The sequence below is a fragment of the Cuculus canorus genome, chromosome 2 (assembly GCF_017976375.1).
Source record: "Cuculus canorus isolate bCucCan1 chromosome 2, bCucCan1.pri, whole genome shotgun sequence".
In the NCBI taxonomy this organism is placed as follows: Eukaryota; Metazoa; Chordata; class Aves; order Cuculiformes; family Cuculidae; genus Cuculus; species Cuculus canorus.
This window is the reverse complement of record NC_071402.1, coordinates 90279800-90303304: the sequence shown is the minus strand read 5'-3', so window position 1 is coordinate 90303304 and position 23505 is coordinate 90279800. Positions and strand designations below refer to the sequence as shown.

General features: G+C 38.4%; 1 protein-coding gene across 2 annotated transcripts in view; it reads right to left on the bottom strand.

Moving 5' to 3' along the window:
- Nucleotides 1–23505, bottom strand: part of FARS2 (phenylalanyl-tRNA synthetase 2, mitochondrial) — a 248212-nt gene that overhangs the window by 215297 nt on the left and 9410 nt on the right. The window lies entirely within an intron of this gene.

The following is a 23505-nucleotide window of genomic DNA, read 5'->3' as shown; positions in this document are numbered from 1 at the left end:
CTTATAACGGCTTTCCAGTACCTGAAGGGGCTACAAGAAAGCTGGACAGAGACTTTTTACAAGGGCATGGAGCAATAGGACTAAGGGCAATAGATATATATATAATGGCAGATTTAGACTAGAAATTAGGAAGAAAATCTTCACCATGAGGGTGATGAGGCACTGGTACAGATTCCCCAGGGAAGTTGTGGATGCCCCATCCCTGGAGGTATTCAAGGCCAGGCTGGATGGGGACTTGAGCAGCATGGTCTCGCAGGAGGTGTCTCTACCCAAGGCAGGGGGTTGGAACTGGATGATCTTTAAGGTCACTTCCAACCCAAACCATTCTATGATTCTATGAAATCTGCCAGTCATTGCAAGCTGACACTGCAGGTATATTGGATAACAGGTCTGGAACTCAAAATTATTCGGTCAAACTAGAGAAGCGGTCAGAAAAATAACAATTCAGCAGAGGCAAGTGCAAGTTGGCAGATAGCTGCATACCTTCAGCACATTACATAAGTGGTTAGATGGCAGCTTCTTCAGAGGATTATCTAGACTATGAGCTGAACAGAAATTCAAAACGTGACTTAAAAAAAAAAAAAGAAACCATCCTACAGGAATATAATCAGAAGTACATAATCTATAAAATTGGAAGCATTTCCTCCTAAACAGAAGGATAGAAGAGAGTCAAAGTTTTGATTTGTAAAACCATGAAGCATTTGGAAAGAGTCCAAAGATAGTAACAGAAATTACCACAAGTCTTGACGGAGGAGCTATGTAGGAAAGATTGACTATACTAGGACTATTTAAATGAAAGGGGGGAAAAATTTAAGGCATTTTCACTATCATCAAATCTGAAAGAAAACTGTACATCCTATGGAATTCACCTTGTCTCCAGCAAACACAGGCTAGGACAAGCAGTGACTTATCTATCCAAACCAAAGACAGAAAAATTTGTAGCAGTTATTAGAAGTCTTCCTATAAATAGAATAACATATGATAAGAGCAGGCTTGTGTGAGCCCCACTGTATATGTATTATTCCACGCAGGTTTCTAAACAGCTGTACTAAAAGAACAGACATAAAATTCAGTCTTCTTTGGGGGCAAAAGAACAGACAAGTCAGTATCTCAAGGTCTTTCCAGTCTTGTTTTGGTCTAAGATAATTTCTCTGATCATTATTACAATTTTTTTCTTAATGAAACACATAATAGGTGGTTATCTCTTATAGATCGAGCCAAGTCTTTCTTTCAGTAACAGTTTTAATGCTGCTTATGGCTTCATGCCAGTTATATTGCTGAAAGCTTCGCAGGTGATGTATTTGCTTATAGGCGCTGTCATATTTTATCCATCTCAGCATCTATTTAGTAAGTGCTTTAACATTCTAGAGTATGGCAGGTGCTATATAAAACACAGCATTATTTTCCATATTTTATTTCCCTTATTGGCATTCCCACTCTCAGATTAACTGGCAAGAGTACAAATATTCATAGCAATTTTAAAAAAGAAAGTTTGAGAGCTCACTGACAGCCACAGTTAGCTTTTTACTATGAGTAAACAAAACACAGCAGTGTTCCTTTCCTATTACAACAAAAATTCTCGGCAATTTTTTTAATAGAAGGAATAATGACAGCAGACAAACTGCAATGGTCATTCAAACAGACACCACCCGCTAATTGTATGCTGCAATGATACCTGATTTACTTCAAATGCATTATAGTTGTGTTTCAATTAGTCACTTCATCTTGCTCCATAGCATAGGATAGGCAGAGAAATCCACCTGGATTAGGCTTTTCCATTCATTATTTCATCCAATTCGTGTTTAAGATTTCTAGGTGGCCTAGATACAAACTCCCACTGAAATTAATGGAAAGACATCAGGAACATCTGTGGAAATCATATTGAGCTGACAAGATACTCCACTCTTCAAACTGCAGTTGTACATAATGCATTTCTATTAAACTTTTTTTTTGTTGTTATTCCTTCATACAGAAGTCATCATTTGTATCACTTAGGTTCTTGAGTAACTTCTACTGATTTCTCTTTGATCTCTCTTTTTAGAAAAATAAAGGGACTAAAATTTAATAGAATATTCAAGATTCAATATTTCAACTGATATCCCTGAAACATGCAATAATGTTGGGAAGGTGATCTCCTCATCTTGGCTGTACTCTTGACTACAGTGAGATTAAAAATTAAACACAATATGGACCTGTGTGATGCCTGTGGTTTGTTACCCCAAACCCCCTAAGCAGATTCAAACAGAAGTGCAAGGAACATACTAAAACTTTATTTACAAAGCTTTCACTTCTGTACATCACTATGAAAAATTAACAACAGTGGCTCCTAACTAGCTAGGTCTGATGTGCACACCCCAGCAATACAGAAATGATGCTTCACTGTCAATACTGTTTTACTTCATGGCAAAACAAGAAGGTAATAGAAGAGAACACTGGCAAAAGCAAAGGAAAAAAAAAAGTAGTCGGTTTTCTTCTACCTGTCCTGTGGTATTTAGCAAAATCTTTTTTTTTTTTTTCTTAATGGTATGTCATTTAGTGACAACAGCTGCCTCCTATTGAAAAAAGCTCATGACCATGGAAGTCATGCAGGATGTCTGATACATAATAAGTGCCAGTGCTTTTAATGGTTTTATGTGTTTCAACAACATAGAAAGAAAGTAATCTGAAGATAAATTTTAAGCACAACTACTGAAAAATCTAATAATGCAGTTCTGAAATTGGCATTCTTCTCACTGCAGTCCATACCACAGAGTTCTCCTTGCAGTGAGGAGCATATTTCAAGGTGCACTTCTATATAATCACAGAATCTACTATAGCAGGACTAAAATTCCTAATCTAGCATCTCAGCAATAAGAGTGGAGAGAGGTAAAGCAAGACAAAGAACAGGATTTGTTTCTCTGAAAAATGCTGTTTCAAGTAGGCCCAAGCAGTCACAAAAAAAAAAAAGTGGAGGGCAGTAACATCTAGAAGCTGACTGAATGAGCCTGGCATAACTATTAGCTGCCTACAGCTGTCAACAAAGGGCATCTATACAAGTCAGTAATTATAGAAAGAACAAGACAGTAGGAAAACTAAACTAGATTGTGAAAAGAAACAGCCTAGCCCTCTTATAAAGCAGCTTGAAATCACACTTTCCCCCACCAAGAAACAGATCAAATACTGTAGAAATTTTAAAACATTCATCATGCAAAATCACACATCGTTACTTAATGAATTTTGCAGAACAGAAATCTCTAGGACAGACCTGATGATGCAATAGATAGGTGTTAGCACACAAATATTTCTTCAATGAAGCCAGACAAATAGAGCCTAAAAATGAAATCAACACCCCATCAAAACCATGTCCAGTATGCCTTCCAACATGCTTTTGTCCCTTCTCCTGGTAGACTTCCCACTGGTCTTTCAAATATAAGATAAAGGGTATCCATCACAAACACTCTCAGAATAGAAAACAATCCCTTTCTCTCCTTCTCTCTATCAGTTCTATTAAGTAAAATGGTCTCCTTAAATTGCATAGACAAATGACAGAAAAGCAGTCACTTGGCAAGCATATTGCTTCTTGACTGCTAAAGCAAATTCCTCAGGTCATATTCTTGTTTCTTATAACATCTCATCATTCTGAGGTTCTAACACATCCATCTTCATCAGACAGGTTCCCAATATGCTCAGGCGAGAAGTGCAATAAAACAAGCACACAAACAAAACATCTCCTCCCTCTCCAAAACGGGTTTCATTTGAAGTCCTTGTTCTCAGTGGCAAGTCTACTCCAGCCAGAATAAATGCATCCTGCATTGCTCTGCTTCTAGCAAGTGTAAGACTCAAGCACAGGTCTCCAAGGGGGATGTTTTTTGAGTAGCCCTGAACAGAAACTGTGGATTTAGTGCTTTTCCAGGACAGAACCTTCACTTGGGCCAAAAAAAAAAAAAAAAAAAAAAACGAAACGGAACATAAGAAATCACTGATAGTCAATTCAAACATATTAGCAGCAAGGCGTCATCCAGTCCCACAAGACAGCACACCAAAAAAGACTGTGGATACCCTGTGTAGATTAAATTGGATACAATTTTCTTTTAAAGAAAGGACAGGACATTGTACACAGCATGCTAACCACAGCCTTGGCACAATGGAGATATAGTCTCTCCAGAGATCTGACAGTCTGTTGAAGCTTTCCACCTAATGTAGCAAGTAAAACGTAAAACTCATGTCCGTGTTTCTTCCTGCCCTTATAAATCTAATGGCAGTTTGACAGTCCTGATGCACAGTCTCATCAGGCCTCACTTCAGTGCCTGAGCAAAGGGGTTGCTCGCAAGTATGCGATGTCCAGTCAGTCAAAAAGAAACACTGAACAGTAATTAGGGGGTATTTAGGTTGGAGGAATATGTTCCAGACAAAGCTTAATTGTACTCTGAGAAACCCCTGTAGTAGATTTTTATTTTTTTAAACTTTAATAATACTCAACTGCCTTAAATGACACCGAATAAGTAATCCAAGACATCTATTTTAAAGGCAAGAGTCAAAGAAAAAACAAGAACTGACAATGCTTTTGATATATTTAAATTAATTTCCCACCCCAATACAGATCTGAAGTGAACGTGTGACATCTCCATTAGGTAATTTCAGGTGAGATCTCCTACATATTTTGCATAATATCAGTTTCTGAAAGTCCCCTTCATACACCTTTCTGGAACATCCCTATCCAACAGGGTATGTAGGCTATGACTCTTGGAAACCAGTTAAACCTATAATATTTCCAAATCCTCTTAGATGATCAAACTACTTCAATTAAAGTTCATCCCACACAGGTATAAATAAACTAATCATACTATGTAAATATCATGACAATACAGCCACTCCTCACTTTCCTTGTTTTAAAAAAAACCATAAAAATTAAGGCTTTCCTCTTCCAGAATTATTCTGCCTTTTGAAGCAGGACAGGCAACGTTATACTGTAAATCATGAACCTGTTTCAAAGATCTCATATTTTTCTTATGGGAAAAGGTGTATTATCACCTTTCATCCACTACAGAGCACAAGTTTTTATTTCCTATAAAGTTGCAAGGTATTAAATCTTAAGGACACTTTGTTTAGATACTGAATTTTACTACAAGCAATTCTTTCAGGCTTCTTATATGTGCATTAAAATATTTTCCTTTCTCAACTATATGCAGCAATGAAATAACTAAAGAGTAGTTTCACAGATGAGAGAAATGAAAACTACCTACAATAAAAACTTAAACCCCTCTACAACTGTTAGTAAATAAACTTCTTTCCAGCAAAACATTTTTGGTGTACTGTATATCACAACAGTGAGTGCATAGCATAAAAATTTTACTGACGTGATTTTAAGATTACCACTTGTGACTCGCAAGCAACAACATGGCATTGTCACCGTAATCTGATCTGAACAGGCTGGACTGCTGGGCCGAGACCAATGGGATGAGGTTTAACAAGACCAAATGCCGGGTCCTGCACTTGGGGCACAACAACCCTATGCAGCGCTACAGACTGGGGGAAGAATGGCTGGAGAGCTGCACAGAAGAGAAGGACCTGGGGGTGCTGGTTGACAGCCGACTGAACATGAGCCAGCAGTGTGCCCAGGTGGCCAAGAAGGCCAATGGCATCTTGGCTTGTATCAGAAATGGGGTCACCAGCAGGTCCAGGGAGGTTATTCTCCCTCTGTACTCGGCACTGGTGAGACCGCACCTCGAATACTGTGTTCAGTTCTGGGCCCCTCACCACAAGAAGGATGTTGAGGCTCTGGAGCGTGTCCAGAGAAGAGCAACAAAGCTGGTGAGGGGGCTGGAGAACAAGTCTTATGAGGAGCGGCTGAGAGAGCTGGGGTTGTTTAGCCTTGAGAAGAGGAGGCTGAGGGGAGACCTTATTACTCTCTACAACTACCTGAAAGGAGGTTGTGGAGAGGAGGGAGCTGGCCTCTTCTCCCAAGTGACAGGGGACAGGACTAGAGGGAATGGCCTGAAGCTCCGTCAGGGGAGGTTCAGGTTGGATATCAGAAAAAAATTCTTCACAGTAAGAGTCATTGGGTACTGGAACAGGCTGCCCAGGGAGGTGGTCGAGTCGCCTTCCCTGGAGGTGTTTAAGGAACGGGTGGATGAAGTACTTAGGGACATGGTTTAGGGAGTGTTAGGAACGGTTGGACTCGATGATCCAATGGGTCCTTTCCAACCTTGTGTGATTCTGTGATTCTGTGATTCTGTGATTCTGTAATATGAACTGCCGTAGAGAAGTGATGGTAAAACTCTTCTACCTTACAACATAAGCCATTGTGGGAAATAAGGCTGAATGTGGTAATGAAAGCCAAGTATGGGAATGGGGCTGAATGTCAGGAGAAATGGGAATGGGTGCTTCTACCTCTCTTCTCTCCCCTCTTTCCCCCCTCCTTGCCATGGGTTGAGTACAAGGCCTTCAATACAAAGAAATTAGCTTAACGCATCAAGAGCATATCAGTATCTGAAGTGCAGGATGACATGTCTGGGAGCAGGCAGAGTCAGCTCCTGCTACCAAAGCAAAGCCCTGCCAAGGACAAGAGCCCAATTATTTTCTAAGGAGATAGATTGCCGTTGGTGTCCTGACAACTTGGCCTACAGATGACCTGCACTCACCATTGTAATATTATTATAATACTAAAACACACCTCCACCCCTAAGGCTACCTGCCTCTGAGGCAAATCACTCCCATGGCCACACCTACCGCACTTGCACAGTTAATTCTCATGCAAAGTGAGAATTCTTTCTCCACCAGTCAACAATTAATATAGTGACCACATTGACTCAAGTTTTTCCATCCCTAGGTGTAAGCTTACTATAAAAAGTGTAAACAAAGGAAATGTTTTCAGCAGGTGGGCAGGTGTGAAGAAAAGAAAATTGTCACCAGACCTCTAGGGATCAGCTGATGGGCTGAACTCCATTCCCCCTTCCCCACCCCCAGTGACTTCATGGGGTAAGCAAGAGAGTGGAGGTGACAACATGATCAAAGCTACTAGGATCAGCCAATAGGCTGGATCCCATCCCCCTTCATCTCCGCTCCCCAGGTTCAATTGGGGTAAGCACTTTGTGTATACATCTTAACATCAAGCTAAGTAACATCAAGCTAATTAGTACTCTAATCCTATCTATGTATTATCTTTACCTGCATCTGATTGTTATTGCTCCATGTATTGCTTCTCACATGCTTGTACGCGTTTGGGTGCAGTATCATAAACTGGGTTGTTCAATGTATTTTCACAAACATTACCTTCTCTGCAGTTATTAACAAAACTTACTGAGTCATGAGCTGTTATTCTTAATAAAATCAACTTGTTTGCACAAGTCTCTGCAGTTTGTTGTAACTGTTTATAGGGATTAAAAGTACAGTCTCTACTTCGACCAGCTAGGCTGAATTTACTGACTTTGCTACGCTGTCGAATTTAAAGTGATTTGGAACGTGACAGGCTGGGTGATTATCAATTACCCTTGTGCAATTGTTATGTTACCTATTGCATATGTAGGAAAATGGACGATATCAATTACCGTTGTGTCATTGCTACAGTTCTGACAGGCTGGGCATTGCACCCTTGCGTCACTGTCAGCTTGGAAGACTCTGGCTAGCAGGCTGAGTGATACTTTCAACCCTTGCAATACTATTGGGCAAAAAGAGTCAAACAGATTGATAAAATTCTCCTCTTGAAGTCTCTCATATAAAATTTCAGATTTACCCACTTGTGACATTAATCTCATCCCTCTCGACATGTGACAGCCATCCCTATTCTGAATACTAAAATCTTAAATGTCTTATTTCCATTGATTATACAATTAATAAAAGCACACAAACACTTGGGGATATTTGCATTAAAATTCAATACTGCATATGCAATGCTGGGGCATTTATTCACAAGGCACACAAGGTCTCAGACCTCGCTGAATTTCCGTTTGATAATCAACCATTCTCTTCCTCCCCTGCCAAGTCTGTCTTGGCATCAGCTTAGACCCTGCTTGATTTTTCAACTCTTTCCATTAAAATCACAAACGTTCTCATCTCTGCTCAGCATCTCAATGTATAAGGACCTTACCTGGGCTCACAGAGGGTACCAGCACGGTAAAAATGAAGCTAGTTATGTACTTGAGAAAAATGAGGCTTTAGCAGTACAATTGGCAAAACTTACTGAAACCACAAAGAAGCCAAACCAAAGCCCCTAAGTCTTGTCATCTCACAGTCTTTCAAATGTATTTTAACTACTGGACTTTGGATTTGACTCATGCTTGATTCCATTGGAATTTGAGCACAAGCACAAACCTGAAGCTAGCCAAGCGCTATCTGATCCACCACACTTCGTGGAACCCTTTTTTGGAGCTGTAAGCATGTGCATCACCCAGTGGAAATTAACAGTCTCCCACATCCTCAAATGCCGAATTGCACCATAATTTAAACCATATGATTCAGCTGCATAGCAAAAGTTTCATGTCAATAGCAAAGGGTGAGGGGGGAACAATCCACCGATTTTAACCTGAAATATATCTTCTCACAGTTTTAAGTATATCTGAAACCATTAATTTTATCTGCACATTAGGATGATACCAACTTGCAAAATAACTGTCCGTGCCCAAAGAACCTAAAATAGAGTTTGCAAAAAACAGGAAAAGCTGTTTTCATCTGTGAATACCAATCCATGACTACTGCAGTCTAAAGTGAAAAAGACTTTAGCAGATCTCCTAAAGCTTTAAGTGATGTACAGAGGAGGTGTGGTGGTATTTTCTTTTTTTTTTTTTGGACCTCTGCCTGCTGAGATGCTGTAAAAATTACATAATAATTAAATAGTTGAAAGTTGGATGAAAACCCTTCTTTTGCAAATTCTTAAAGTAAATTGCAGCACAATAAGAACTCAGAGGGAAAGAAGGGAAAGTGATCAGCCTTCATTTGACAACAGTCACACGCACACCTTCTTTATTTGTGTAAATTAACTGTGCAGAGCAACTGCATTGACTTCAGCAGCACTGCTGAGACTGAAGATACCTCGCCTAGAAAGACCTACCAACAGATAATGAAGCAGCAGTAGTATTGCAGAATAAAACCAATTTACATTAAAAGACTAATAACTACTTGTTCAATAAAAATGTTTGTTTCCTTTTTGAGCACTTGCAGAAAAATGCCAGACCTGAGTTTTACTTTTTTACTCTTTTACTATCTGAATGGCATCTGTTCATTTAATCAGCTCAGTTTTTCCTGCATGTCAGATTTGGCCACACCAGTAAAAGACAGGTCTGTACCAGACATACCTGTTTTTAAACCATATCCGTTAATCGCTTAATAAAAGTAGTCATCAAAGCTAAAGGCTTTCAGCTTGTAGAGGAAGCAAAACAAACAAGTCCTACATAATACTATGAGCTACATATCGGGATATTTCTAAGAATCACTTCCCAAAGCAAGTCCTTACTCCCCTCAGGTTCTGTTATCCAATCATATGCAGGCATGAATGCCAATTGGCTTGGGGAATGTTTGGGGTTTTTTTCCTTGTCTAACAAAATACCCTGTGATAAAAATCTCTAATTCAAAAAAATTATAAATTTCCAAGGTTTGGATAAAGGAGGTGCTTTCAGACAGAAGCTTAGTAACTGCAGAATCGTCTTCCCCTTTCTAGCAACTATTGCCTCACTGGCTGTTTCATTCAATCTGAGTGAAAGCACTAAGTAACAAAAGTCCATAATATTTTTTTCCTTTAACATTGAAGTCAAAATGTTCAGAGTACACATTAGAGAAATATATTTTCAAATCATGGCAAGCTACTCCAAAGCAGAGGATAAACACTGCCAAGGTAACATAAAACTTCCATGTGCACATATGTAACAGCTTTGCTCAGAGCTGGAAGATGTTGCAGGCACCACCACCACTGGAGGAAAAAAAAAAAAAAAAAAAGGCTGGGAAACCCTAATTTAAGATAGGGTTTAATCTTGATGAACCAGACTCCCTAAAAATAAGCAAGTAATAAGACATGCTGGTTTAGCAAATGCTGTTGCATAATACTATTCCATTGATTTAAAGATTTCAGGGTTCCTGTGGCAAGATCAAAATACCACAAGTTTTTCCGCTTCAAATAGCACAATTTTACTTGCAGGTTAAAATCACCAAAACACAGAAATTAGATTTTTTCAGCTAGCAACATAAGGAAGTTTGCAGCTATCTCTTAGGAGCCACTTTAGTATGTGAGCTGTCAGCGCTTCCATTAACTATTACATATTATATTAACCTTTCAGACGCTGCACACTCTGAGGTAGATTTATAGAGTCCATGCATTTATACTTTAGTCCATTATTCTTTATTTGCCCCATGCATCCTAAGCCTAATTCACTGTCAGAATAAGGCAGTAAAACAGTACTGAAGCACAAGTTGCAACAGTCGTAACAACCACTCCCTTCAGCCATTACCAATTCTTCCTGACAGCCAAACCATCTCGGGCTTTGACCGCACACCAAGTGTCCCAGGAAAGAGACCGGCTGCAGAGGTCTGAATTTCAGATAGCATGAAGTTTGAGGTAGCCTGCATTTTCTCCCGATGTAAAGCAAAGAGATGATCATGCCCCACCACCACCATGACGTCTCCAGGCAGGCTGGGGGATGATCCTCTCAAGACTTGAAAGGACAGACCTGCTGCCCCAAGCATCACAGACCCAAGATAATACAAAGGTGTCTCCTCACTTGAGAGCGTCAGACAAGATGGAATTTAAATAAATATTTGTCTAAATCTTGTTAAGAAATGTATGTTCCTTCCTCCACTTAGCTATTGGAATAGAGGAAGCCTGGATTGAAGCCCGGGTGGAAGCTGGAATTATATGCTAAGCTCTGCCTGTACATACACAGTCCTCATCTCACAGATCCCACAACCAAATAAAAAGAAGTAAAACCAAGAAACAGATATTTTATAGAAAGTTTCTTCATATTTTTTCTTCTGTCAAAATGATATCTAAAATAATATCTAAAAAAAAAAAAATTAAGCTCTCAATTCTTAAATCCATTCACAAAGCAAAGTTAAATAAAGAACAAAGCTGGGGACACTAACTTTCTGCATAGTAAAATAAGCACCTGCTAACACCTGGGAATACTTAATTCTTGTAGTAAACCATAGAACAGAATAACTCTAAAGAACTTGAAAGAAAACATAGACACCTTTTTGCCACTTCAAAAAATCATGTTGTCACACTCCATGCATAACTTTCCAGAAGAAAATCATAACGGGCTTGTCAGACCAAAGCAAACTGCACCTTTTCTACTCAAGATTTATAAAAACAGGAAGACCATGAAACGCAGAAACAATGTGCTTCGTTCAATAAAGATATTGCCTTTGTCTAATCTATTCCACTAGTTTTAAATGTGGAATATGTTTTGAGGGGAAATTGTATAATGTTAGGTTTCTGTATTTTTAATTAAATTCAAATTTCCATCCAAATGCAACTTTATGTGTCCTACATGAAAATTAATCATTAGCTGGTAAGCAAGAAATATACTGATCATTATTTTATAAAATAAGAATGCATAATATTAAGAAATTAGCTATTTTTGTGTTAGATTGTATAATTGCTTAGAAGTGCAAAATCAGTGCTTACTTTAGCATAAAAGACTAGCGTTTTTTTACCAAACAACTTATATCACTTTTTGCCAGCCATCGAAAACCAAGCATTTTCAAGGAAAACAACATAAAATGCACAAAAGCTTCTCTACTCTTTTAAAGAATTCATTTTTAATTATTATTTTAATCCATTCAGCTTGACTGATATCCTGATTTGCTCCCACCAACCTGTAAGCTTCCCCTTCCATGACCAGAATGAATGTTGCTAAGTTTCATATTCATAGCTAGTAGGGAGCTGCTAGCTTGCATAAATGATTTCTTATACACATCAAAGGAAGGCCTTTACGAGTGTCTTCGCTAAAAATCTCCATGTGATGCTCTTGGGAAAACTAATTATTCTCTGAAGATGGTAGTCTGGAATAGAGTTCCAACTCTCAATTAGCCTGGGCTGGTTCCAGCTAATGAAGTGGAAAGGAGGGGGGAAAAAAACCCCACCCTTAATAAGAAATATTACACTACATTTAGTATATAACCTTATTTATATGCAGGACATATTTGACCTGCTTCCAACTGTAAGGTGAAGAGTTAATCAAAATATAGTAAATTCAGTGAACAGTATGATTTTATTTGCAGTCTCTTTACAAAAAGAACAAGCAAGTTACATCAAGAAAATGCAACTGCAACCTAAAGATCGTCTCTAGATAAATTTAGCTGAAAACAGAGATGGGAGAAAACATGCCAGTCCTACCTCAAAGAAAGTCAAGAAGAAGGATCTGAGGAACTACAGGCCAGTCAGTCTCACCTCAATCCCTGGGAAGCTGGTGGAGCAATTAATACAGGAAATAACTTCCAAAACATGTGAAGCTGATTAGGAGCCATCAGCATGGATTTATGAAGGAGCAATCATGTCTGATCTGTTAGCCTTCTACAAAGAGATTACTGCCTTAGCAAATGAGAGGAGAGCAGTGGATGTGTTCATCTTCACTTTAGCAAGGCTTTTGACACTGTCCCATAGCATCCACACAAACAACCTGATGAAGTTAGACTAGAGAAGTGGACAGTGACATGGACTGAAAACTGTCTGGACTGTTGGGCTCAAATGATTGTTACCAGCTGCAAAAAATTCTGCGGAAGGTTGCATTATAAAGACTGCTGCCAGTGGGCCAAGGGAGATGATTCTTCCCTTCTGCTCAGTACTAATAAGGCCACACCTGGAGTGCTATATCCAGCTCTAGGCTTCTCAGTGAAGCCCAGGGAAGGGCCATAAAGATAAAGGGATTGCACTATCCTAGTAAAATATAGCAACAATGATGCAATAGAATCATAGAATGGTTTGACCATAGAAGTCATCTAGTTCCAACCCCCCTGCCATGGGCAGGGACACCGCTCACTAGACCAGGTTGCCCAAGGCCCCGTCTAACCTGGCCTTGAACACCTCCAGGGATGGGTATCCACAACTTCCCTGTTCTAGTGTCTCACCACTCTCATAGTGAAGCAGTTGCCTCTTGCTCTTCAGTTTGACCAGCACGTCTCAACTCAGCCACGCTGGTCTCTTCCCTTCTCTGCCTGATTTCCTACATCTGTGAACTGAGCACTCTTGTGCTTTATGGAAAGCACCCTTAAATATTTGCCAGCTCTGTTCTGCTCCCTTGTCCCAGAGGACCATGTTCCAGGAGTTCCTACTGAATAACTCCTTGAAGAGCTGGAAGTCTTCTTTCCTGAAATTTAGGGCCCTGTGTTCAATGGCGTTTCAATCTCTTTTACTTGCCACTGTTGCAATGCATGGTTGACATTAAGCTTGTACAACCATGGAACACATTTAATATACTCCACAGCAAAGCAGCATGTCCTCACCACACAAAAATGATTAAAGAGGTAACACCATATGTTTTGTGTCCTGCAGAATGTTCTAAAATATTCGGTGATTTTTCAAGAGGAAGGATGAATACTCAACTTCTAGCCTTCCAGTATTTTAAAAAATAATTTAAGATTTTTGTTTTCAATGAAAGCAGAGAAAAGGGGGGAAAAAAAGAAAACACAAACCCACAAACGGTAACACGCTAACTTCCATTCTTACATATGACAAGCCAGAAATACTCCTGCAGTGGTACTCCATTTCTTCTGGCACGTAGATGGGGGATGGTGGGTTGTCTAGATCCAAACACCAGAGCGACTGCAAGTACTTGCAGATTATGCATGAGAATACAGGAATTTCTTTAAGGATTGTGTTGATTCCACTATATCAGACAGCAAAGGTAGAAGCTCTCAGCTGTGCTTAAAAAAGTGAAAACTGTGGAACTCTGCAACAGTGTCCTGCCTTGGAGAAACACAGGCATGTGACCCAAAGGAAAGCTGAGTCAAAACTTACATAATCGTCACTAGAGATGGGTTCCCTAGAAGTACTCTGTTGTATGCTCATAAGTCCTCACGAAATAACAGGCTACAGTATCCATGCAATGTTCTAAGTAAAGGATAACACACCGTCTTCTTCATGACTGTTATTTGATTTGCTCATCTAAATGTTTAAATCTACAGCGGCTCAAACACCACCTACAATTATGCCAACACTTTCTCAAAAATAACTTTATATATATATATATATATATATAAAAGAAAAAAAACCCCACACACCACGTATCTATCCTAGCTCAGAGACTCAGGGGAAACTCAACATGCTGGTATCCCCTAACACCATCTAGAGGGTGTTAGCAGAAATTGCAGTGAAGTGTGAACAGGAAGGGATGGAGACGACACCTTTGAAATGGAGAGAAAGTCTGCACTTACACCTCTCGGATTTCCTGCAGCATATAAAACATTTCCTGGTTAACCTTCTTTTTAATCCACTCCATCTTCCCTACATAATTATTAGACATTTTCAATGCCCTATTTAACTACATGTTTGTTTTTCACATTTTTTTCTCCTAGAGCATTTTGCCAATTTAAAAATAAAAAAAAAGTATTAAGTTTTACACTCTTTCTCGCGTCACTATTTCTTTTCAACTTTTTAATCCGACTGAGATATGCTCCATATCCTGTTTTTTCCCTCTCAGTGCAACAAACTCATACACAGCCATAGCCATAGGCATAGGCAAGCATACTCTCCTACATAACAACATCCTTCTACTCTTTACAAATATCCTACCTTCTCTGGCCACAGTCTTCCATTAATTCTTTAAAAAATATTTCTCAGTCCTCTAAATTTCCTTTAGCCTCTAGTTCCCCTTCTTTAAGTCACTGTGTGATCTGACACCAGCGCAGCAAAGCATTTAGACTTTTCAATGTCTTCATAATACTTAAAACTAAACGTCCCCAACTGTTTCAGCAGATCAAAGCAGAACACTGGGCATCCTGAAGAACGAGAGTTTTCCTTCAATCAACTAAATAGAAGATTTGTTTACTTGATTCACCTGGCCTTGGATTAACCTGTAATGCATGCCACATGCACAATCAACCAGAATAAGCATTATTTTGGTCCATCTGTTCTCCAGTGTCATGATACTTATCTCAATTTATTGCAGTAGCTCTCATGTAGGTCCTGGTTAATTATCGTTCATCTCTTTACTTAGGAATCTATCAAAACCCCACAAGTACCTAGTAATTTCATTCCCGAAGTGTTAAGAAAACAGAATGATTTTCCTTCTTAAATACTACCCATATCTAATGAGCAGGTTAGCATTTCTTCACCTCTCACAAGGCAGGAACAAAGGCTGTAATGTTTTAATCCTTCAAGTTAATTGAAAATCTTACAGGCCTTTATCTACACCCCATAAACTTAATAGAAGTGTCTGCCATCATAATTCACAATTTTTAGTAACTATGGACGTGACCCTAAACTTGTGCTGATTACTTCAAAGAGTGTGTACAGTTTTAGAAGGAAGAAAAAGTGATAACACACTAGCATAACATGGAACATACCATGGAATTATTGTAGAGATTAAAAAAAAAGAAGAAAAACAATTCAACAATTAAAAAAAATCAGTTCATTTTCTGCTTACACTTGGGGAGGGAGGAGTAATTCTTTGTGATATTTGTAGGGGAAAAAAAGTAATTCCATACTTTCTTCATTGGAGGTGTTTTCATGTCATCTCTAAAAAAACCCAAATGGTTAGAAGGCAGGCACCTAAAAGTAAGTTTGTCTCTTTCTGGTTTTGAAACTATTTTAGTGATGCACAGATAGGAAATCTGCTCAGCTGAACTTTGCTATTTTATACTAAAATCAAGGACAAGCAGGAGAAAAACATACATTTTAAAGACTTTTAGAACTGCGGGTTCATGTGCATTTCCCTCTCCATACGTCCTCTCTAGATGAACCTTCCTCAAGGTGAATTTCCAAGCAGGATGTAGTTCTAGAATATTTAGTATTGATCCTTTTTTTATTTTAATTATTTTCACTTCTCCTTTTCAAAAAGACCTAGGTTTTATTCAAAGATCTCCCACATTTGCATGCCATCCACTCTCTATCACGCTGCAATTCTTCTGTAGGTAATCATATCAGTATCTCAGCCCTTTATGAGAACAAAAGACAGAACACTGACTCATGGGTCAGATGCTTCATGTAGCTGTACTGGTTTAACTGACAGTAGGATCAAGCCCAGTTGCTTAAAAAAGCACAAAGTAGAAGAGCAGCAGTAAAGGAGAATGCTCTAAACATAAATAAGGACGTGCAACAGCAGCGAGGGAAATTTAGAACTGACAGACACTTTCAGTTTTGCCTCGGTCTGAAGGGCTCACTTGGGGTCAACACTTGCCCCAAAAGAGGCAAGTAAGCAAGTTTCACCACAAAACCTGTTAAAAAAAGCTCACTAACAAAGCATTTTGGTTAATACCTAGACTTTGACCATATTGTTTTATTACTCTCTTAAAACTATTTTATTCTACATTATCAAATAAACAAATGTAGGAATGCCTCAATGTTATTAGCTACATGTGTAAACCTTGATTCAAGGAAATAATGTTACATATGCCTTCCATTAGATACTGGGCCATTTGTATTGTGATTTACATTGGAAGGGATGCTCCTGTTACCAATCATGGCTTTGGGGTCTACACTTTCTACCTTCTTCCAAAATGCAGCCTATTATATATCCACTAGGTAGGTTTCTCTACAGGTTTGAGTTGGAATAGAAAATTAATTGCAAGAAATTAAGTAGGATGAAAGGTCTCTGAGGAGACCTTATAGTGACCTTCCAGTACCTGAAGAGGCTACAAGAAAGCTGGGGAGGGACTGTTCACAAAGGCTTGTAGTGATAGGATGAGGTGGAATAACTATAAATTGGAGAGGGTCAGATTTAGATATAAGGAGGACTTTCTTCACGATGAGGGTGGTGAGGCACTGGCTCAGGTTGCCCAGGGAAGTTGTGGATGCCCCATCCCTGGAGGTGTTCAAGGCCAGGCTGGATGGGGCCTTGAGCAGCCTGATCTAGTGGGATTTGTCCCTGCCCATGGCAAGGGGTTTGGAACTGGATGATCTTTAAGGTCCCTTCCAACCCAAACTATTCCATGATTCTATGATTCTATGAACTTGAGATGGAGGACTTAAACTACTGAAAAACAACATGGACTTCAGGGAGGTTGTCCCTCAAGCAGTTCTGACTGACACAGATAGATGCATATCACTGCTCACTGGTCCAGATCATCAATGTTAAAAGCCAAATAAGCAGGTTGACTCCCTTTTGTATAGAAATCCCTTCTGAAAAATATCAAGATAATTTTTTTGTACTGACATTTAGAGGTGGGAAAAAAATCACTGAGGTCAAAGAAAATTCAACTCTGTTGACGTGGTTCTCCATCACAAATGACAAAGTATAGCTATCATCACTTCAGTCTGCTTACTGTAGTTTGAAGCTCAATGTTACAGAAATGCAAAGTCATCAAACAGAATAAATATGTGGGAAAAAACCAACACAGTTACTGAGACTTCAAAGCCATGGATAAAATACGTCATTGCCCAGAGGCAAACTGGCATGCAGAATAGTTGCAAGAACACAAAAAGAACTCTGTAAAAGTATAATCATATGTAAATATCTATAAATTTACTCTTGATTACCCAGTAGCTTTAACACTGTAGATTACCTCAGTTCTCAGTGGTCTCAAGCCATTGCTGATTGAACTGATTACAATAATTTATTATGAGTGTAAATCCCAGAATAGACATTACACTACCATCCGGAAAAGTAAACTATAAAACCTCACAGCAACACAACAAAAAGCCTAATCTGTAGAACTTTACTCTTTACCTCTGTCCTTTCTGTATCACTGACAATGGCTATTTATTAAAACAGCTAAGCAAGAATAGACATAAGGATAGGTAATCATAACACAATATAGTACAAGATAGGGGAAATCATACAGCTCATAAAAGTCGGGGGGCGGGGGGGGACACCGCAGGAGCAAGCCAAGGATTAAGAAAGATCTGGTAATATTCAGCGTCCCAATTGAAGCAGCTGGGAGCAAGAGCTGAAAAAGGATGCACTGACAGTAGAATGTCTGGAGGGGAAAGGAGGAAAAGACATCCCAGATACCGGCAAGAAAAAGACATTTCTATTGTTTTTGAGTAAACATATTCAAGAAAGAAGAATTGGAACTGAAACTCAAACCACATACTCTTTACAGTACTGCCACAAGCAGTAAGATCAGTAATAACAGTGCTCCCCAAACTTAAGAGCAACATGATACAATAATCTTAATAACTAGAAAATAATAACAAGTAATTTTTAGTTTTTCCTATACTTGTGGTGATTACTTAGACATTTAAAGTTAAACTGTACGCCCATCTATACTGACTTTTCTAGTGTTCCCTATATGACTTTTAATATCATATTAGAGAATAAACTTTTCAACCACAACTGAAAACCTGGGCATAAGGGCCAGCAGCTTAGTACTGGCTCTCCAAAGGGATACGAAAGCTGTGCTCTCTCAAAAGCTGAATACAGCTATATAGAGAATTGCTATATTAATAACAAAAAGTATTAGAATAGTCTACTAAGGACAATCATAACTCAGTGTTGCATGGATTACTTCCTAAGAACAGGCTGGAGAAAATAAAACTCACAAGCTGGCTACAGAGAGGACAAAAAGAAGACATCCTTGAGCCCAATACTCAGCAAACATGCAAAGACTGCACCAGTTCCCACTGGCGATCCCTTGGTGAATATAGAATAGAGAACAACCACAAAAACAGAAGCAAAAAGATCCAGCAGATGGCTCTGAATGAGGAGAACAGAGACGGGTGACTAACTAGTCTGAGAGGAATAAAAATAAAATGGGAGCAGTGCCACAGTGTTATCAGTTTTGTTGAGCCACCTGGAGAGGTAACTGGCTTATCAATGAATGCCAAAAATCGAGTTGTGCCCATCTGCTCACCATAATAAATATCCCTTACTAGAAAAAATATAAAAGAATACAATTCCCTTAGCACTACTCACACACTTTCAGCAGACCTGTTTGTTTAAAATATTTATTTGAATCTTATATGGCTTAACAACTACTTGCACTTGCCTGTGAACACAACAATGCTTTAAGATGACCCTTGGAAGTATGTGGCAAGTCAGTAGCTGTGTAAGAATTCATGACAACAAAAAGCTCCAACAACATCCTTTTAAATAAGCAAAAGCTCAGTAATTATCACATCCTTCAAAATGGTTTTAAAAACAGATCGCTGGCCACCTGAATGAACTGATGGCAAAGCCCTAAACAGAAGGGGCAGTTCAGAATTTGAAAAGTTAGTACTCCTCTGGAGACAACAGCAGCAGAAAATATTTCCTTTGAAAAAGAAGTACAAGAACCATGGTACAAGCTCAGCTTACCTCCTCTGCTGGCCTCCCTGAATGGCAACAAGTACTCTAAATGTGGCTTGAGCAAGGAGGTGCTGGCAGAAAGTGAAATGAAGAATACCCAGGTCCTCATGGGAGTGGGATGGAAGATAAAACTAAGTCATACAGGTTGTTTTCCTTTCATGAGTTTCGAATTAAAATGCCTTTTATTTAGCACTAACCTTTATCAGCTCCAAATATTGTTTTTGCAATGAATGAAGGCATAGGTTTGGAGCAGAAATTCAAACTTGCTAAAACCAAGTTATTTCCAAGTTGGCCTTCTGATTCAGAGCTATATTTATTTTTCATAGATGACATACATAGTTGAAAAAAAACCAACAAACCCTTTCTGTTCAACATCAGCTAGTCTACCACTTCAATAAAGCAATTCAATCACATAAAACTGTCTGGATTCACACATAGTTATCCAGCCCTTTATATGTTCACAAACATCTTTGCGAAGTTATTATATTACTTGTGCATAAATGTTTTGTACTACATTTGCCTTTCATATGGCAAAAATGTGACAGAATTAAACTAAAAATATGCTTATATAAACATGCATAAAGAGAAAAAAGAACTTGACAAAAAGGTCTCTTGAGGAGATACAAATCACAAAATGTGAGCAAACAAGTATCCAAGTAGGCTGGAATTCCATAAATGTCTGTATGCATAAGGCCAGAGTACTTTCATACTTATTACAACAGATTTTTTTTAAAACTTCTAAACAGCAGTTTTAAAAACTGCCCATACCAAAATGAAGTAGACAGATACCGCACTGGGTGCAATACAAAAAAAACTATGCCCCACTGAAAGCTCATCCCTCTGTTCAATTTAATACTCAGGAAAGTAATTTCTTCAAAACTAAAGTTATTTTGACTGTGTAAATTCCTTTAAACTTCGTTGTCTTCAAAATATTTTATCACAGCAAGAGCAACAAAAAGTTTTACCAGTTCCAAACTCAACTGTTCCAGCTGAAGCACAAAAGACAACCCTGTAGCCATTCGCATTATTTGCACTGTTTTGTATTCCCTGCACTAACATCAACCCAAGGTCAAGTAATAAAAAGCAGCTAACGTGATTTGGTTTATCCATGAACTGGCCCACACTTTTTGAAATAATGTGATTTTCAGAGTAAGAACTCTCAGATACATCATCAAACAGAAGACTGCTTAAATTCAAATGAACATAGCCTTCCACCAAAGCAAATAAAAACCTGTAACCCAACCTTAAGAGTTTAACTACAGCATTATTCACATGGCATCCCCTTTCTAGTCCAATAAAAACAGATTTTTGGGTTTTTTAAAATAAATATTTTCATGAAACAGTTGGAGTGAAGTCTACATCACTGAAAACTCACATAAAAGACAGGCATCCTTAATTTTTAAGTATTACAAAGATGCATCAGAAGAAAATTTAATGTTCCTGTAATGTTAATCATTCAATGTTAGTAGCAAAATACTCTTTCTAGTTCCTCTTTTAGTTTACTGCATCTTACTTTTAAAACATCTGTGTTTCAATATGGTATGAGTGAGGTATTGCTGTGGCAGACAGATCTTGCCCATGCTACAAGAATGAACAGAGACAGTGCCCACAGAAAAATAGATTTTAAAAGGCCTTGTATATGGCTCTGCTGAAGACTTCTCCTCATGCCTCTGAGAACAGTACAGACCAAAAATTATTTAAAGATAGAATACTTTTTCTAATTTTATCATTCATTAAATTGTTCTCCTCGTTAGGAAAAAGTAAAAACCACACCCAAAAGCAGTATCACTGATCTGTAGTTACACACTCATCTCAAACCATAGCCTTTTATAAGAGTCTTGTGGGGACAGGATTCATCCCAGAGTACTATGTCCTGCCTTTAATGTGCACAACACTTGATTTACATAAGAAGAAACTGTAATCACGTGAACAAATATATTCCTAAACTTTAACCTTTAAAAACATTTCACTTTGCTAAAAACTTGCAACAAAACCCCCAAAAAACAACAAAGTTTCAGTATTGTCTTTAAAAAGCAAATGTGTATGACAACACCACAATTTGACTCAACTCTTCAGGTTTCAATTTTATACTGCATTTTACTTTTTAATCTGCTTTGCATTCACATTAGATTAAATATAGCTAGCTAGTATTACTCTACTCAGACCTGAAAATATTTCAGCATTGTAGAATCTGAGCTCAAAAATCTTCCTAGGAAGAAACATCTCTCTTTATCTCACTGGAAGCAGGATCAGGTTTTGACCTCTTGTGACCTCCCTTACAGGTGAAATTTTGCTCTCCACAGAGACCATAAATTTTTACAGCTTTGTTCAAAAGATCTTTTTCTTGATTGTATACAGAATTATTCTGTATCTGTTCATCACAATACAAAAGCAGAGGTTTCCTTCCCTTTCCTTTCCATCCAGGTTACCAGACTTAATAACAGTCAGTGCCAGCCTCCCTGAAAATAAAGAGCTTGGTAACTAGGGCACCCATAACAATTATACTTCTGGAAACCATTATTTACAGAAGTACAATCAGCAAAAGGATTCATTCCAATTTAAATATCTGAAGCAGAGCCTGAAGGGCCAGCAGCTTGAAAAAACTATCCCTGTTCATTTAAGAATAATTCATTTAAGATCTCATACATCACCAATGGAGATGATCATTTGAGCAGGAAAGTTGGTATGTGACAAGCTATTTTATACTTTTCCAGATGATGGCAACACACCGACAGCTTTAACTAAATAAACGCATTACTGTAAAGTTTATTGTCTACACAGCCTTCTCCTTCTACAGCAACACAACAGCTTACATTTACAGTTGATCATAATTTCTATAAATTTCCAACATCTGCTAATGATCTCCAGGACTGGGAAAAACAGCATCTTTTGTTTCAAGTCCTCTCCTGTAGACACACTATTCTAAAATAGTCTGAAAGACAACACATGCACTTCTTTTTCATAAAGCATCCATCAGTTCTTTTAAAATATTCCAGACAGCACTACTGTCTTTTCCACTTCTGTAAGATATGTAAGTTAACGGAATGTAATTCATCCTCAGGGTAAGCAGTTTATAGTAAGCTTTTTTTGCAAGCAGCAGAACCAGTAAAACTTTATTCCCTTTATGTCTGGAGGCAAAGCTTGTTTGCAGATTCAGTGGCAAGGAACAAATTCACTCTGCTACCTCTGCTTTAGCTGAGGCATTAATAGTGTTTCTCTCCTTTATTAAACCCTTTATTCCCACACAACACCTTGTAACTTGATGTCTTTGGTGATCTGGACATCCCTTGTGAAATTTGACTCAAGTGGAAAAAGGAGGGCTGACAGCAGATGTACAAATACCACCTTGCAGCTGTCATTTCCTTAAGAATCTATGCCTAAAAATAGGAATTTTTAAGAATTAACATTAAACTCAATCCGACAGTGTCTTCAAAAAGTGATGGCAAAACATAGCCCAGCAACAGCTTACATGAAGGTAGCACTCCAGTTCTCAAAAATTACACATTTTTAGACTACTCTCACTGATAAAGTACAAGCTAAACAACACACGGGCAATCTGCCACTTTGATTACACTTATGTATATCCATTTCACTTCTCTGATACCATTCCTACAGGATACTCACTGCTTTCATGGGCTGCAACAAGTTTAAGTGTAAACAGATTGATTTAACATCCAAAAATCTGAAACAAGGTGCCAATGTATTCCACTGTAGATGGACACGGATTACTAGCAAAACTATGTAGAGTCAAACTACACATGCACAGAGGGACTGTACAACATAAACTGCACTTTTCTCTGTTGGTGATCCTGGACAGAATGAGAATTATTGCTTTTTAAAGGTCCGCTTTTTCAAAGGTGTTGGCAGGTATGACAGCAACGATGACAGTTGTTTGTTTTAAACAGTGGACTACAGAAAAACAATAAGCTACATCAGAGCCAGAGAAGCTGATGAACTGACATATTCAAACACAAGAAACCAAATCCCAAATCCTAATCAGCAGAGGTCAGGTAACTATTCTTTAATTATATACTTGAAAGTTTTGTGGCACTCATCAAATAGCAGGTTTGTGACAGAGCAAGAGCTTTCCCAAGTTGTACAACAATAATCTCACCATTTACCTATGCTGTTTCAAGAGATATAACAAGGAAGATAC